The following is a 16014-nucleotide window of genomic DNA, read 5'->3' on the forward strand; positions in this document are numbered from 1 at the left end:
GAATGCAGCTTGCCAATCATATTAGCCCTGACAATAAATGCTCCTAGTCACTCCATGGAAGGGATTTCCTAAGAGCACATGGTAAATAAGACTAATGAGATCCATTAAGAGGTATTTTCTCTAACTTGATCCTTTAGTTAAGCCCCTCTCCCTAATGTTTGGAATACGACATAATACTTGTGTCACTATATGCTCTGTTAAACAAGACTTGTATTTCACCACCCATGAAAAGGTTATAAGGAAATATGATCTTCAGCTCTGACCTGTGTGTTGAAAAATCTACAATAACATGTGCAGGTAATTTGATGACATGAAAGTAGAGGGAAAAAAGGAATGCACTGTCAATATTTCACATTTGGTACTTTTATCATTTGAAAGAGGCTCTTGTTAAAAACAATATTATGGTTGTCAGGAGACAAGAACCCTTCTTTTCCTTTTGAACTGCCCGCCCGCCAGCCTGGTCCGTTTTTTTTTTTATTTTTCTGGGGGGGTGGAGTGGTTTTGCCAAACCTGTCGCAGAATATTAGATGTAATGAAAACCATGTGCTTCCATAATCTTGTTGTGAGGCCTGTGTTTAAGGCTCTTGCTTTATCAGTTTTTATTTCGTGTAATATTCATCACACTGGTTTATTTATGGGCCCCTCTTTGGGAAGTTATTTTTCAGGCCTGGTGAATAAAACGTTACACTTTGCAGATTGTCACAGAGAATGCACCTTCTCTGATTTTAGCCCGACGAACTGCCTTTTCTTTTTCTTACTGACTGCACTTTCAAATAATTGCAATAAATAAACTGCACTTTTAATTAAATTTATTTCTGGTTTCTCAGGCATTTCTCCTCTCCACCTCTTCTTTTCTCCCCTGCCCCATGGTAATAGTAGGTTGGGGAGAGCAAAATTATTTTCCAAGGTCATGAGTTAAGTAGTTTAAAAAGCAGAGGTCAAATGATTATCATTAATCTTCAAAAACTTTAGTTTATCTGGACAAGAAGAATCAGCTGTACCACTTATTCAAGATGCCTAAGATTAACTCACTTCCAATTCCTCAGGAATCCAGATTATTTCAACTGGTGGCTAAAGCATCATTTACTTTAGCTGCATAGGGGAAAAAGTGGTAGGGGGTCATGGAAAGACTCTAGAAGCAATGACACAGCCTAATTAAAAGTAAGAGAAGTTCTGAAATCTGTGTATAAATAAGTATGGGGAAGAGAATCATCTTGGAGAGAAAATGTATTGAACACTGCTCCAATCAAAATCCAAATATGAAATTCCAGATTTGTTTTTTGAAAGGCAAATTAGTAATTAGGGATTAATTCATTTCATAAAAGAATTTGTCTCAGTGTTCATTTCAGATCTGTTCAAGTGCATTTAAAAGTACAATTAGATTTACATATAATTTTTCAAGAATGTATAGAAGTTAGCATACCTATATTTCTTGCTAGCAACTCCTAAATTCCTATAGAAGTCACAAGTCTCAACAAAACCCCAGCCAACAAAATCTCAATGCTACTGGTAATCAGCTGGATTCTATTCTTAATAGATGATGACTCCACTTCTCAACATTTTGGCGTGCAAAGCATTATCATTTTTTCAACTGTGATTTGGACTGAGGGAGCCCCCTCACTCATAAGGAGCCTCTAAGAATCCCTTTCAAATCTGAGAGATATTGTATCTTGGGCACAATATGGCCAAAGATTGGCCAAATGATGTCTGCTTCTCTCTAATATCCATCCAGATATTATGGAGTCACAGAATCTCAGAGTTGGAAAGGCTCTCAGAGGTGATGAAGTAGTGTGTGTGTGTGTGTGTGTGTGTGTGTGTGTGTGTGTGTGTGTGTGTGTGTGTGTGTATGAATTAATGAATGTATACTGTACAAGATTCCCAAGACACAGATCCAGTCTCTGCCAGAAGATATTTAATGAAAGGGAATCTACAGTTTGTGAAAGTAGACACTTCCACTTGAAGATAATTCTAATTGTTAGGATGTTAATCTTCACAAGTATCCTTCATATTAGTCTCTGGTTTACCCTCTAAAACACGATAGATAGGAAGAAGTTACAACTTTTTTCCATTGCTTCTAGTTCTTTACTCTGAGGGCAAACAGAAAAAAAAATAAGATGATACTTCAACATAATATCTCTGAATACTTGAAAAAGATAACCCCATATCTCCCATGTCTTCCATTCTCAGGGCTAAATATCACCATATTTTTCCACTGATCATAAGCTTGTGAACCCTCACTATTGCCTGTTTCTAAATGTACTTCATTTTCACAGGTCTGGGCCAGAAATGAATAATATTGAAATGTAGTCTGACCAAGGCAGAATGCAGTAAAATAGTCACTTCCCACATTCTTAGTCTATATCAAGAAAGAGAGAAATTTTAAACACTGCCAACTTTTTAGACTTCCATGTCACACTCTTCACTATGTAATACCGCTACTGAATAAACTCCAGGAACTCTATGACTTCAAGATCACCACTTTTCTTCTACCTTATATTGCCCTCACATACTTAGCAATCTACTGAATCCAACTTCTCCTCGAACAAGAACCTCTACCTACCAGCTCTGGACATGTTTTTTAAAATTAAAATTAATTTTATTTTCAGTCTCAAATTCTCTCCCTCCCATCTCTTCTACCTCCACCCTTTCAAAAGTAAAAAAACAAACCATTCCAAATATTTGTTCAATTATTTTAGTCATGTCTGATTCTTCTTGACTCTATTTGGGTTTTTTTTCCCTTGGTTTGCCATTTCCTTCGCCAGCTAATTTTACAAATGAGGAACCTGAGGCAAACAGGATTGAGTGATTTCCCCAGGTCACACAGCTAGTAAGTATCTGAGGCTAGATTTTGACTGATGAAGATAACTTCCCTATTTCAAGCCCAGTGCTCCATCCCCTGCTCCACTTAATGGCCCCTTCAAATATGTACAGTCATGCAAATAAAATTCTGCAATATACTTGTTCCAAGTGCTTCCTTCCCCCTCATCCCTTACCCCCGCAAAAAAGGAAGAGGAAAAAAATAGGAATCGATTTTCTATCTGGAGGTAAACAGCATGTTTCATCATGAGACCTTTGGAATTATTTTTGGTCACTGTGTTGATTAAAGTTACTAAGTCTTTCAAACATGATACTCTTTATAAAATGTCTGTTACTATATAAATTGTTCTCCTAGCTTTGCTCACTTCACTCCACATCAGTTCACACAAATTTTCCCAAGTTTTTCTGAAACTATTTTCTTCATCATTTCATACAACTCAAAAATATTCCATTATATTGATATAACTTGTTCAGCTATTCCCCAATTGATGGATATCCTATCAATTTTAAATTATTTGCCACTACAAAAAGAGTTGTGGTAAATACTTTTATACATATTTCCATTTTTGTACATGTTCCTTTTCCTCATTCTCTCATCTATCTGGGGTACAGACATAGAGTGATACTGCTGAAATAAAGGTTGTTATACACCGTCAAGTAGCTCTTTGGTTTTGGTTACAAACTGCTTTCCAGAATGCCTGGACTACTTCAGAGCTCTACCAACAGGGCATCAGTGTACCTATTTTCACACATCGCCACCAGAATTTGTCATTTTAAGTTTTTTTCATAATTGCCAAACCTATAGGTGAGAGGTGGTACCTCAGAATAGTTTTAACTTGCATTTTTCCTACTTATTAGAGATTCAGAGCACTTTTTCATATGGCTATTGATAACTTAAGATTTGTCCCTTTGAAAACTGCCTATTCATATCCTTTCAGCATTAATCAAGTGGGTAATAGCTTAGATTCTTATAAATTTGATTCACTTCCTATATAGTTTAAAAATGAGATGTTTCTCAAAGCAAATTGCTGCAAATATCTATTCCTAGCTTCCTACTTTTCTTCTAATTGTATCAGAATTAACTTTGTAGAAAACTTCTTAAATTTCATATAATCAAAATTAACCATTTCAGCTTCTATTCTGTGTTGTATTTGATCATGGTTTTTTTTTTCCCTTCTATTCACAGCTTTGACAGATAATTTGTTCCATGCTTCATTAATTTGCTTATGTTATTATCCTTTATATATAAATCATTTGCACATTTTGAGCTTATCTAGGCATAAGACGGATGATGTTAACCTGTGCCCAGTTTCTGCCCAACCACATTCCAACTTTCCTAACATTTTTTTCGGGAGTCAAATAGCAAATTCTTGCACAAAGAACTGTGATCTTTCGGTTTATCATACACTACATTATTGGGCTCACCTCTGCCTAGGTATCTTGCACTGCTAGTCCCCCTTGTTTCACATGTTTCCCATTAATTAACTTGATATTCTTGAACATTTGCTCTACCAGATGAATTTTGTTATTTTCTTCTAGCTCTATAAAGTAATTATTTGGTAATCTGATGGATATCACACTGAAAAAGCAAATTAATTTAGAGAGCAATGTCATTTTTATTATATTGGTTTGGTCTAACCATGACTTTCTTCAATCATTTAGATGTCTTTATTTGTGGGAGGACTGCGTTTTTGTAATCATGTTTATATATTCTTATGTGTGTCTTGTTAGGTGAAGTCCCAATATTGCCTGCAGTTATTTTAAACTGAATTTCTTTTATGTCTTTCCTTACTGGGTTTTGTGAGTAATACATAACAATACTGATTATTTATGGAACTTTATTTTATACCTTACAATTTTGCTAAAGTTGTTAATTATTTCAATTACATTTTTTAGTTGACTTTCTAGGGTTTTCTAAGTAGATCAATATATCAAAAAGTAACTGTTCTATTTCCTCATTGCCTACACTTATTTTCTCAATTATTTTTCTTGTTTAATTGCTATAGCTAGCATTTCTAGTACAATTTTGAGTAGTAATGATGATAATAATCCTTGTTTCAGCTCTGATCTCACTGGAAAGACATATAGTTTTTCCCAATTATAGCTAATATTGCAATTGGTTTTAGATATGTATAACTTTACATTTTAAGATAAGCTCCATCTATTCCTGTTTCCATTAAAAATAAAAGAATAGGTATTTTACTTTGTTTTTAAAATATTATTTGCTCTACTGAAATAATATAATTCTTATTATTGTGCACGGCCACCTTGTATTCCAAGCATAAATTCATCTTTGTGATACATTGCTATATTCTACTTGCTAGTATTTTATTTAAAATTTTGTATCAATATTCATTACGGAAATTGTTCTATAGTTTTCTTTTTCTGCTTAGACTCTTCCTAGTTTAGACAGGGAAACCATATTTATATTATACAAGGAATTTGGTAAAACTCCTTTCTTATCTTTTTTTTTCAACCAGATTATGTAGTATTGGAATTGATTCTTCTTTAATATTTGTTAGAATTCACTTGTAAATCCATCTAGTTCTGGATTTTTTCATAGGGAGTTCATTTATGGCTTGTACAAAGTATTGCATATCTTGTTGTTTTAACCTGGGCGATTTTTCCAAATTTTTTCCTAAATATTCATCCATTTCACTTAGGTTTTCAGTTTTATTGAAATATAGTTAACTATGTACTATTAATTGATTTAATTTCTTCTAAATTCATTGTGAATTTTTCTTTTCAGGTTTGATTCTAGTAGACAGACAGTTCTCATTTTATGTAAACTTACATTATGCAAATTTGACTTTAGAATTTTTAAATAAATCAGCATTCCAAAAAAAATCTACCTTACTATACAATACTGTGCTGTCTCTCTGTGCAACTGCGCGTCATCTCAGTGCTACACTACCTCCTTCCTTCCCCCAAAAAACAAAAGAAAACAACAAAGCCCCCAAAAAGGGACCTTTCAAGTGAAAGCAAAAGAATAGATAAAGGAGAGAGCATTGGTGCTTGGCTTGACAACTCCAGTGCCAAGACAGGATAACTTTGTCCTGCTCCACCTCTCTTGTGTCCAAACCTGTGTCGGTCTTCAATCTGTCTGTGGTTGGGTACCATGTGTCTGGCCCCAGCCCCACATGTTGCCTTTCCTCTTCTTTATGTGTCCATGTCTGCCCCTACAGACCTGTCCAAACCCACTCCAACCACGCTACTGCATGTTCTTCCTCTCATTCAATCCAGGTGCCCATTTAGCTGACCTCACCCCACCATATTTCTTCTGCCTGTACTTCTCAGCACCCACGCTCCAGGTGTCCTTGAGCCACGTACCCAGGCCCTGCCCTCCACTGGCTAGCCTCCTTCCTACACACTCCCTCCTCCCTTCCCTCCCTTCCCACCCTTACCCATGTCAGCAGTCAAATTCTTATTACATAAAAATTGTTTTATGTAGAGGTCTGTCAAATGGCACACTTACATACAGTGAAATTTGTCTATAATTTGGTTTACTTCTTTTTTAAAAATCAATTTAGCAAATATTTTACCTATTACATTATGTTTAAAAAATCTCGTACTTTTATTTACTAGTACAATGGATATCTTACTTTTGATTTTGCTAATCTCTCCTTTCATTTTTTAGGTTGACTCTGGGCATTTTCACTGGCTGACTCCCATAACTATAATGTTTTGGTCCTCATCTCTGCCCCCCTTCAAGTTCCAGCTAATATCTCACCTTATACAACACACCTTTCCCAAATCCCCATTAATTCTATTGCCTGCCCTGTGTTGATTTTTCTAATTTATCCTGTGTATAGCTTCTTTCTGCATAGTTGTTTGCATGTTGTCTCCCCTCATCAGACCTTAAGCTCCTAGAACTCCTTGAGAGTAGAGACTCTTTTACCTGTCTTTGTATCCCCAGTGCTTAAAAAAAGTGCCTGGCAATGTGTTAAAATAATTGTTGACTGATTTTATTGACCTGCCTGTTAACTAAAACCTCTGGATTTTTTTCTCTCTAACAAAAACTTGTTTAAGCATGCCTTTCCTTTAATGAGCTGGCCTCTAGCAATGAAAGCTCATGTGCCACTGAAACTCTGGCACAACAGAGATAGAAGGCTTCCATGGGCCCCTCACCGTAGAGAAACAGACCTCTAGTCTTGGCAAAAGGGGGGGGGGGCTCTATCTCACACATACACCCTCCCCCACCCACCCACCCACTCCACACACATCTCACATATATCCCTCAACATCCCCAATGGACTACAGCTTTGGAAGAAGCCACTGTCTACCTATAAGCTACTCCTTAAACTCAACTGTTCTGCTTTTATTTAAGGAAGGAAAGAGACCAATAAACATTTCCTACTAACTTAAATAAATTCTTCCTCTACTCCAAAGGTTCTTAATCTTTTTTTGATCATACAGCCCTCTAGCAGTCTAGTGAGGTCTATGGAGCTCATTTCAGAATAATGTTTTCAAAAACATAAAAAAAATGTAAAATTATAAAAGAAATCAGCTTTCTGGAATTATGACTATAAAAACATCGGAAAGCAACCACCTGTCCTATCACATCCACACTATTCAAATAATATGGTGTAGTATGATGTTCAGGTCTCTAACTCCCCTGTACAATGGGTTAGATTCTCCTATTGTTCCTCAAGTTTCAAGACCAATGTGCGCCATAATCCTCTACCTCTAAAGGATGGTGTCAATTAGAGACTCCTTTTCCCTGTATTTGGCTGGATTGCATGATGGAACTTCCCAGGACAATTTTTCCTTCTCTATGCAGGAGACTAGGGCTAAAGAACTCTCAATACTATTCCAGAAAACTGGGGTTCAGAAACTCCTACCATTCAGTTCACATCCTACCCCTCTTGAAGACTATCTTCTCTGAAACTGGGGCCAAGATTTTAGGCATCATTTTACCCACAGAACATGTGGTGAGAACACTTGCAGTTTACCTATGCCTCTGCCCCCAAAACAATCATCAGTTGGGGGAGGGGGTTAGGTACAGAGCAGGGGGATTGTCCACACTTCATTTCATATCCACGTCTAAGCTGGTTATTTCCAGACTATTCTCCCAAAAGGGGTAAAAAGAACTGTCCATTAAGGATGTAAGGACACTCTGGCACACTCTAATGTGTTCTCCTATAAGTGGAGAAACGGAATAAGTGAAAAGTCTTACTTTTTAGTTAAGCTTTTTCTATAATGGACATAATAGACAGAGAAGTATCTACTCCACAAAGATGCTAACTAATCAATTAATCCTCCATCACTGACACATATATTCCATAAGGACTAACTGGATATGTCTATACCCTCTACAAAATACACAAAGAATATTCTCAAACAAAGGCTTACTTACCACCCTGTAAAACCATGAATTGCAAGGATCAATGGTCTTAAACTTATCCTTCACTGAGTGTTCCTCCTGAAAAGATATAACTGGTCACCTATTCCTTCTCAAGAAACAGAGGTGCTGGACTTCAAGGAGCCAGGATGGTGGAATAAGCAGTAAATCACTGTAACTCTCCCACACTCACCTCTAAACAACGATGAAATAGCACCTCCAAACAAATCCCAAAGCAGCAAAACCAGCAAAATATGGGGTGAAATAATCTTTTACCCAAGAAAGTTGTAAGATTGGCAAGAAAAGCCTGTCTCACTTGTGTAAAAGTGGAATGCATTCCAGGGCAGGAAGCATCCCGGCAAAGCAGCAGCAAGCCCCAAGACAGGAAAAGTGGGATATCCTACCCCTCCATGTGGCAGGGTAGGAAAACACCAACACTAGGAATCCCACATGCCTTAGCAGAGACAGAAGAACTTTGGACACCCCAGCCCTAAGTGTCACCACATGTTTCAGCATAGCCGTGAGCAAGCAACCATCTTCCAGTGGCCAGACCTCCAAGCGTTTCAGTGTAGTCCAAGGAAACACAAACATACCCCAACTGGCCTCAGCACATACCAGACACCATCACTAGGACCCCAGTTTAACGCAGGGTAAGCTAACACACCCCTATAGACTCCAATAGCACAATCCACCCCCCCACCTCTTCAGCAGAGCATGAGGGTCTCCTCAAGGCCTCAGAGAAACATCAGTGCAATACCAGGTTAATATCCAGGGCCTGCAGCCACTGGCACAAGAAGACTGAAACAATGACCCTTTCACCTGAGGTGCAGAGATCAAATTTAAAAGAAATGAAAACAGCAAAAAGCTAAAAGATGAGCAAAAAACAAAACAAAACAAAAAAAGAATCCAACCATAAAATGTTATTATGGTAACAGAAAATACCAAGATGCAAACTCAGAAGAGGACAATAATGGCAAAACCACAATGGAAAATGGAAAATGATGTCAAGCCCAGAAAGAACTCATGGAAGATTTTAAAAAGGAGTTTAAAAGTCATGCTAGATAAGGAGAAGAAAAGGTAGGAAAGAAATGAGAGTAACCCAAGAAAATTATTAAAAAAGACTCAATAGCTTGGAAAACTGCTTAAAAAGTAGAAATGGTCACACATGTAAAAAATGTTTATAGGAGCTCTTTTTTTGATGGCAAATAATTGAAAATTAAGGGGTGACCATTCATTGAGGAATGGCTAAACAACTTGTAGTTTATAAATATAAAGGAATAATACGGTGATATATGAAATGATGATCAGGCAGACTTCAGAAAAACCTGGAAAGCCTTATATAAATTGATGCTGAGTGAAATGAGCAGAACCAGTAGAACAGTAGTATGATGACTGACTTTGGTAAAATGGGCTCTTCTCAGCAATGCAAGGATCTTAGACAACTCCAAAAGACTCACAATGGAAAATGCTATCCACATCCAGAGAAAGAACCATGGAGTGTGAATGAAGATGAATGCATACTATGTGCTCTCCTTTTCCTTTATTCTTTTATTTTATTCCCTCACTTTCATGCTTCATGCCATTAGTTCTAATTTTTCCTTACATCATGGCTAAATGGAAATATGCTTCATATGAATGTATAAGTAAACCCTATATCAGATTGCCTTATATTAAATTAGATTACTCATGAGCAACTAATGTTTTTCCAATTATTTACATCTCACTTTGTGTGAAAAATGTTTTCTAATTGTGTTCATATAGTTCCTAGGTTTCTTTTTATAAGTAGATTCCTAAATATTTTATAATGTCTACATTAACTTCAAAGGGAAATTCTCTTTCTATCTCTTGCTATTGGGCTTTTACTAGTAATATATAGAAATACCAATCATTTATGTGGGTTTATTTTATAGTCTACAACTTCGCTAAAGGTATATATTATTTCAAGTTGTTTTTTGCTTGATTCTCTAGAATTCTCTAAGTATATCATACCACCTGAAAAGAGTGATACCTTTGTTTCTTCCTTGCCAGTTTTAATACCCTCAATCACTTTCTTTTTCTTCTGTTATTTTTAAAGCTAATGTTTCCAGTATGATATTAAACAACAGGGATGATAACAGACATCCTTCTTTTATCTCTGATCTTACTGGAAATGTTTCTATGATTCTTACTTAAGATTTTTGGTAGATTCTACTTATTATTTTCAGCAGACTCCATTTATTCCTATGCTCCCTCATGTTCTTAATAGGAATGGGTGTTGTATTTTTTCAAAAGCTTTTTCTACATCTACTGAAATGACCGTGTGGTTTCTATAATTTTGGTGTTGATATGATCCATTATGTTGATAGTTTTCCTAATATTGAACCAGCTCTGCATTCCTGGCATAAATCCTACCTGATCATAGCGTATTATTCATGTGATAAGTTGCTGTAATCTATTTGCTAATGTTTTATCTAAAATTTTTGCATCTATATTCATTAGGGAAATTGGTCTATAATTTTCATTCTCTCTTTTGACTCTTCCTAGTTTAAATATCAGCACCATATTTGTATCATAAAAAGAATTTAGCAAAATTCCTTTACATATTTTCCCAAATACTCTATATACTATTAGAATTAATTGTTCTTTAAATGTTTGCTCGAAATCACTTGTAAATCCATCTAGCCCTGGAGATTTTTTCCTAGGGAGTTCATCAATGACTTATTCAATTTCTTTTTCTGACATAGGGTTATTTAAGTATTTTACTTCCTCTTCTGTCAATCTGGGCAACTTATATTTTTGGAAATATTAATCCATTTCAGTAAGATTGTCAAATTTCTTGGCATGTAGTGGGGCAAAATTATTGTTTTAATTTTCTCTTCCTTGGTGATTGTTTGATCCTTTTCAGTTTTGAAAACGGTAATTTGGTTTTCTTCTTTTTTTAAATTAAATTAATCAAAGGTTTATCTATTTTGTTGGGGTTTTTTTTTTCATAAAACCAGCTGAGTTTTATTCATTACTACAATAGTTTTTGCTCATCTCCCTTCTTTCCCTCTACTATAATAGGTTTTTGTGCCTTTCTAATTCACCCTTCTCTGCCTCTTCATTTCCTTTTCTCCCAGTACATACCCTTAGTTGGATCAGATTAATCCACTTACTTAGATCCATTTAACCCACTTAAATTTCTTTTTTCATTACATCAAAGTCAAGTTATATCCTCCTACTCTATCTATACCCCTTTAAAATGTCATAACAATACATTTCTAAGGAGATACAAGTGTTATTTTCCCTGATAGAGAAGTAAACAATTTATCCTTATTAATAACATGCTAGGGTTTTTTTTCTGTCCTCTTTACCTGTTTATGTCTCACTTTAGTGTTGTATTTGAAGATCAGATTTTCAACTGACCTCTGATCTTTTTATCGGGGAGGTGTGGAACACCCCTATTTCATTGAAGGTCCATTTCCCGTGAACAATTATGCTCATTTTCTATGGGTAGTTGATTCGTGGTTGTAATCCAAGCTCCTTTACCTTATGGAACACCGTATTCTATACTCTATGATCTTTTAATGTAGAAGCTGCAAGGTACTGCATAATAATGACTGTGGTTCCATGTTATTTAAACTGCTTCTTTCTAGCTGCTTGCAGAATTTCTCTTTCACCTGGCAATTTTGGAATTTGGGTACTATATTCTGTGGTGTTCTCAATTCCGAATTTCTTTCAGGTGAACAGTGGATTTTTTCTGTGACTATTTTACCCTCTGGTTCTAGAACCTCAGAGCAGTTGTTCTTGATGATTTCCTGAAAGATGCTGTCCAGTCTCTTTTTTTCATTGTGATTTTCAGGTAGACCAACAATTTTTAAATTGTCTCTCCTTGATCTATTTTCCACGTCAGTTGTTACACGAATAAAGTATTTTGCACTTTTATCTATTTTTTCATTCTTTTGTTTCTGTTTGACTGATTCTCTGTCTCTCATAGAGTCATTACCTTCCGCTTGCCCAATTCTACTTTTTAACAACTTGTTTTCTTCTATTGTATTTTGTACTTCCTTTTCCATTTGACCCATTTAATTTTTTAAAGAGTTCTCCTCAGAGAGTTTTTGTTTCTCCTTTTCCATTTGGCCAATTCTGCTTTTAAGGAGTTGCTTTCTTCAGTGTACTTATTACAATTGGCCAATTGTATTTTTTTAGGGACTTGTTTTCTACAGTTAATTTTTTTCCTTACTTTTCCAAGTTACTGACTCTCTCTTGCATGCCTCTCTTTTCTTTTCCCAGTTTTTCTTTTACCTCTCTCATTTGAATTTTAATATCCTTCTTAAACTCTTCCAAGAAAGATTTTTGGGATTCAGACCAGTTCATATTCCCTTTTCAGGTCCCAGGTGTGGGTTTGTTGACAATGTTGTCCTCTTCAGAATTTCCGCCTTGCTCTTCATTCTTCCCATAATGAGAATCTAATTACTTATTACTCCATCATCTTGGTTCCCCAAAGCAGAACTCTTTGCTTCTTTTTCAAGAAACTTTTTTGAATCTGATGCTTTCCTTTCAGTGATCATTTGGAAAAAAAAATTCTGATTCACAATAATAATCAGCAACAACTGGTTGTTTCTTGTAGACACCTGAATGATCTTCCCACATAACCAGTATTCAATAAAGACTTTATTGACTGACCGACTATACTTCTCCCATTATGGCAGAAGTTCTCTGAGAGAAAGGATTATTTTATTACCTTACTACTTATCTTAGGATGGTTACTTCATTGATAAATTATTATAAACACACAAATTGTGAGAGTCAAAACTAAGTTATCTACATTGATTAAAATTAAATTCATCTGCCTATGGCAAAAATAACATGATAACCTCTCTGTGGATTTTACATGGTTAATCAAGAGTTAACTTGTTACTATAATAAACAGTGCTTTCTGAAATATAATTCAACTATAAGAGAAAGGAAAAGGAAGGAACGGTCACAGGGAGGTGGGGGAAAGGATAATAACATTTAAGGTAACAAAGAAAACTACCAGAATCCTATCTTAATCTTTCTTTTCATGTCCAGAAAGAATGACAATCCTTTAATTCTAGCAATAGATACATAGAAGCATATCCAGAATACGTTACCTCTTCCCAACTGTACAACAGAGCAGAAGTTCCACTATCCCCAGCAATGGGGTTAATTTCCACATTTTATTATTAATGATTATTATAATTATTTTTAGTTCCATAAGACTGACGGCAGTTTAAGATGTTCTGCATTCTTCAAAGATATCTTTGATCCTTTGAAAGTAAAATTAAATGATATAATTAGTTCACTTAATAGAGAATTTTACTTGCTTCATTGTCACCTAATGGATTTCCTCCTCCTCCCCAACTACAGGATTATTAATGAATGTTATTGCTAATACTCCATCCTTTTAATGAGGGGGGCCTCCTGACTAGGCTAGGCTCTTTATATCCTCTTATGGGAAAATACTGATTCATTGTTTTTGCTTTCTCATATCTTGGTAGTATGTGATTTTAAAACATGTCACTGTAACTGGTTTAGCATTTTTATTTAGGTTTTTAAATGCAGTTTAGAGACGAAATGGCAGCATTGTGTAGTGGAAGTTGGGGAGGGGGGCTGGTTCTCAGCTTTTGCTGGTAATATTCTTCCTAATGAAGAGCTGATGTAGCAAACAAAGGACATCAGAAGCTTGAAAACATGTGCAGGCTTTTTCATTCATAATGAACCATTTTGGTAGCTGTTATTTACACAGCAGACTCAGTTTCATATCCAGACACTCAGGCATAACTCTTATTGACTTTATTATGTAACTGTTTCATCTCTACCTAAGATACCAATTACCATTTTTTTAAATTTCTACCCCATCCCTTCTCTTCTCCCCATTTCAATGAGTTTGGGTAAAAACAAAAGAATGAAGAGAAAGGCATAACCTATACCTGAACTACTTGCTATGCTTTCAAGTAACGGACAATAGAGTGAGTTACTAAGAAATAATTAACTGTTGTGTTACTGTTTTAAGTAAGTGTTAAAAACTGCAAAGCTGACTGCAGCCCAGATTCTTTGATGAACTACATGTGTTTCTTTGTTATTATACTTCCTTGTAGGGACAAAGAAAATATCAGGTATATAACTATTGGACAGAGGTTGGACATGAATTATGTAACATTCTACTGACAAAAAATGGGGAGAGGGAAATTTGGTGGTGTTGGGATTCCTAATAGATGTTTTGACATTTAGGGTGCAGCAAGGTGGTACCCTGGATAGAGCACCTGGGAGTCAAGAGGACCTGAGATCAAATGTAACTGCAGACACTACTGTGTGACATTGGGCAAGTCACTTGACCCTGTTTGCCTCACTTTCCTCATCTATAAAATGAGCTAGAGAATGAAATGGCAAACTACTCTAGTAATCTTTTCCAAGACAATACCAAGTGTAGTAAGGAGAGTCAGAAATGGCAGAAATGGATCAACAACAATAGAACTTTTAGCTACTGTTATTATTAATACATAAATTTATATGTGTGTGTGTATATACATATATATATACACACACACATATATATATATACACACATACACACACACACACACACATTTGTGTGTCTATGTGTACATACACTTACATACACATTTCCTGTCATTAATTGAATTCCATTATGTTGGTGTTTAGTTCCTGCCATTAACAAAGCACTGAAGATATAAATAAAAGGGAAATGGAAATAGTCCCTGCTTTCAAGAAGTATATAGTCTACTGGAGGAAACACTCGTTGTGAAAGGATTCTGAGAAGATGACAGAGTACGACAGAAAATTCCAAGTTCTCCAGATTTCACCCACATACGAGATACCACATCGAGGCAAACATAGACCAGTAAAAAGAAATGAGTAGGGGAAAAACAGTGGTCGTCCAGGGACAATTGGAGAAGATTTGAAAAAAAATCTGAAGATGAGATTTAATCCCTGTGACAAATAAACACCTCTAGGCCAGGTCTGCTTAAACAACAAGCAACAAGCTATAGGTTTAGGTGGATTGGGAAGCTGCCTCAGCACCAGGCACAGGAACTTTTGCTACTGGGACAGTGAATTGTTATTGGGCATCTGAGCTGGAGAACATCTAGGGAGCCCTTGTTGACAAGGAATGCCAAACCCAGCTGTACCGTGGAGATATAGCTGGGTCAAGAAGGAACCAGCACATACCTAGTGAAGGCAGAAGGCACTGGTTTGGTCACTTAAAGGAGGCTACAGTTCTTAGTTTCAGTTCCAGGCCAGAAAGGAGAACTGAAGAATCTGAGGGCAGAGGCACCATCACTCATACTAGAGGTAATTACAAAAACTGAGCTGCCACCAAAAACACCAAAACAAATCAAGGAAAGAAATAAACAAACAAAAACAGGCAAAGGAGAAAGAATCCACCCATACAGAGTTACTATGGGAATAGAGAAGACCAGGATTCATCTTCAGAATAGGATACTGAAGTAAAGAAACCCTCTTCTACCCCAAAGAGTAATGTCAAATGGTCACCTCCCCAAAAATAATTCATAGAAGAACTTGAAAAAGACTTTAAAAATCAAATGAGAAAGATTGATGAAAAAATTTTAAAAAATAACAATCCAAGAAAGATAATATTATGAAGAGAAAGCCAAGCAATTAGAAAAGAAGATCCAGAATTTTTTATATTTTTTTTATTAATTTATTTTGATTTCACAACAATCACTTCCATAAGATTTTAAGTTTCAAATTTTTCTTCCCCTCCTTGCCCCCTCTACCCAAGAGGGCACACAATCTTACACAGGCTATATATACATATACATTCCTTTTAAACATATTATCACATTAATGATGTTGTAAGGAAGAGGTAGAACCAATAGAAACAACCACCAGAA

At 35.9% G+C, this 16014-nt stretch overlaps 1 protein-coding gene across 14 annotated transcripts in view; it reads right to left on the reverse strand.

The window, feature by feature from the left end:
• Positions 1 to 16014, reverse strand: part of RBFOX3 (RNA binding fox-1 homolog 3) — a 1090709-nt gene that overhangs the window by 455198 nt on the left and 619497 nt on the right. The window contains exon 3 of one of the 14 annotated variants that reach the window (XM_078155831.1): positions 13252 to 13407. The exons of the other annotated variants lie outside the window; for them this stretch is intronic. The gene's annotated coding sequence lies outside the window, so the exon portion shown is untranslated. The remainder of the gene's footprint in view (positions 1 to 13251; positions 13408 to 16014) is intronic. 14 annotated transcript variants of the gene reach the window in all.

Source organism: Phascolarctos cinereus, unplaced genomic scaffold (assembly GCF_003287225.1).
Source record: "Phascolarctos cinereus isolate Bilbo 61053 unplaced genomic scaffold, phaCin_HiC Scaffold_5;HRSCAF=322, whole genome shotgun sequence".
Taxonomy (NCBI): domain Eukaryota; kingdom Metazoa; phylum Chordata; class Mammalia; order Diprotodontia; family Phascolarctidae; genus Phascolarctos; species Phascolarctos cinereus.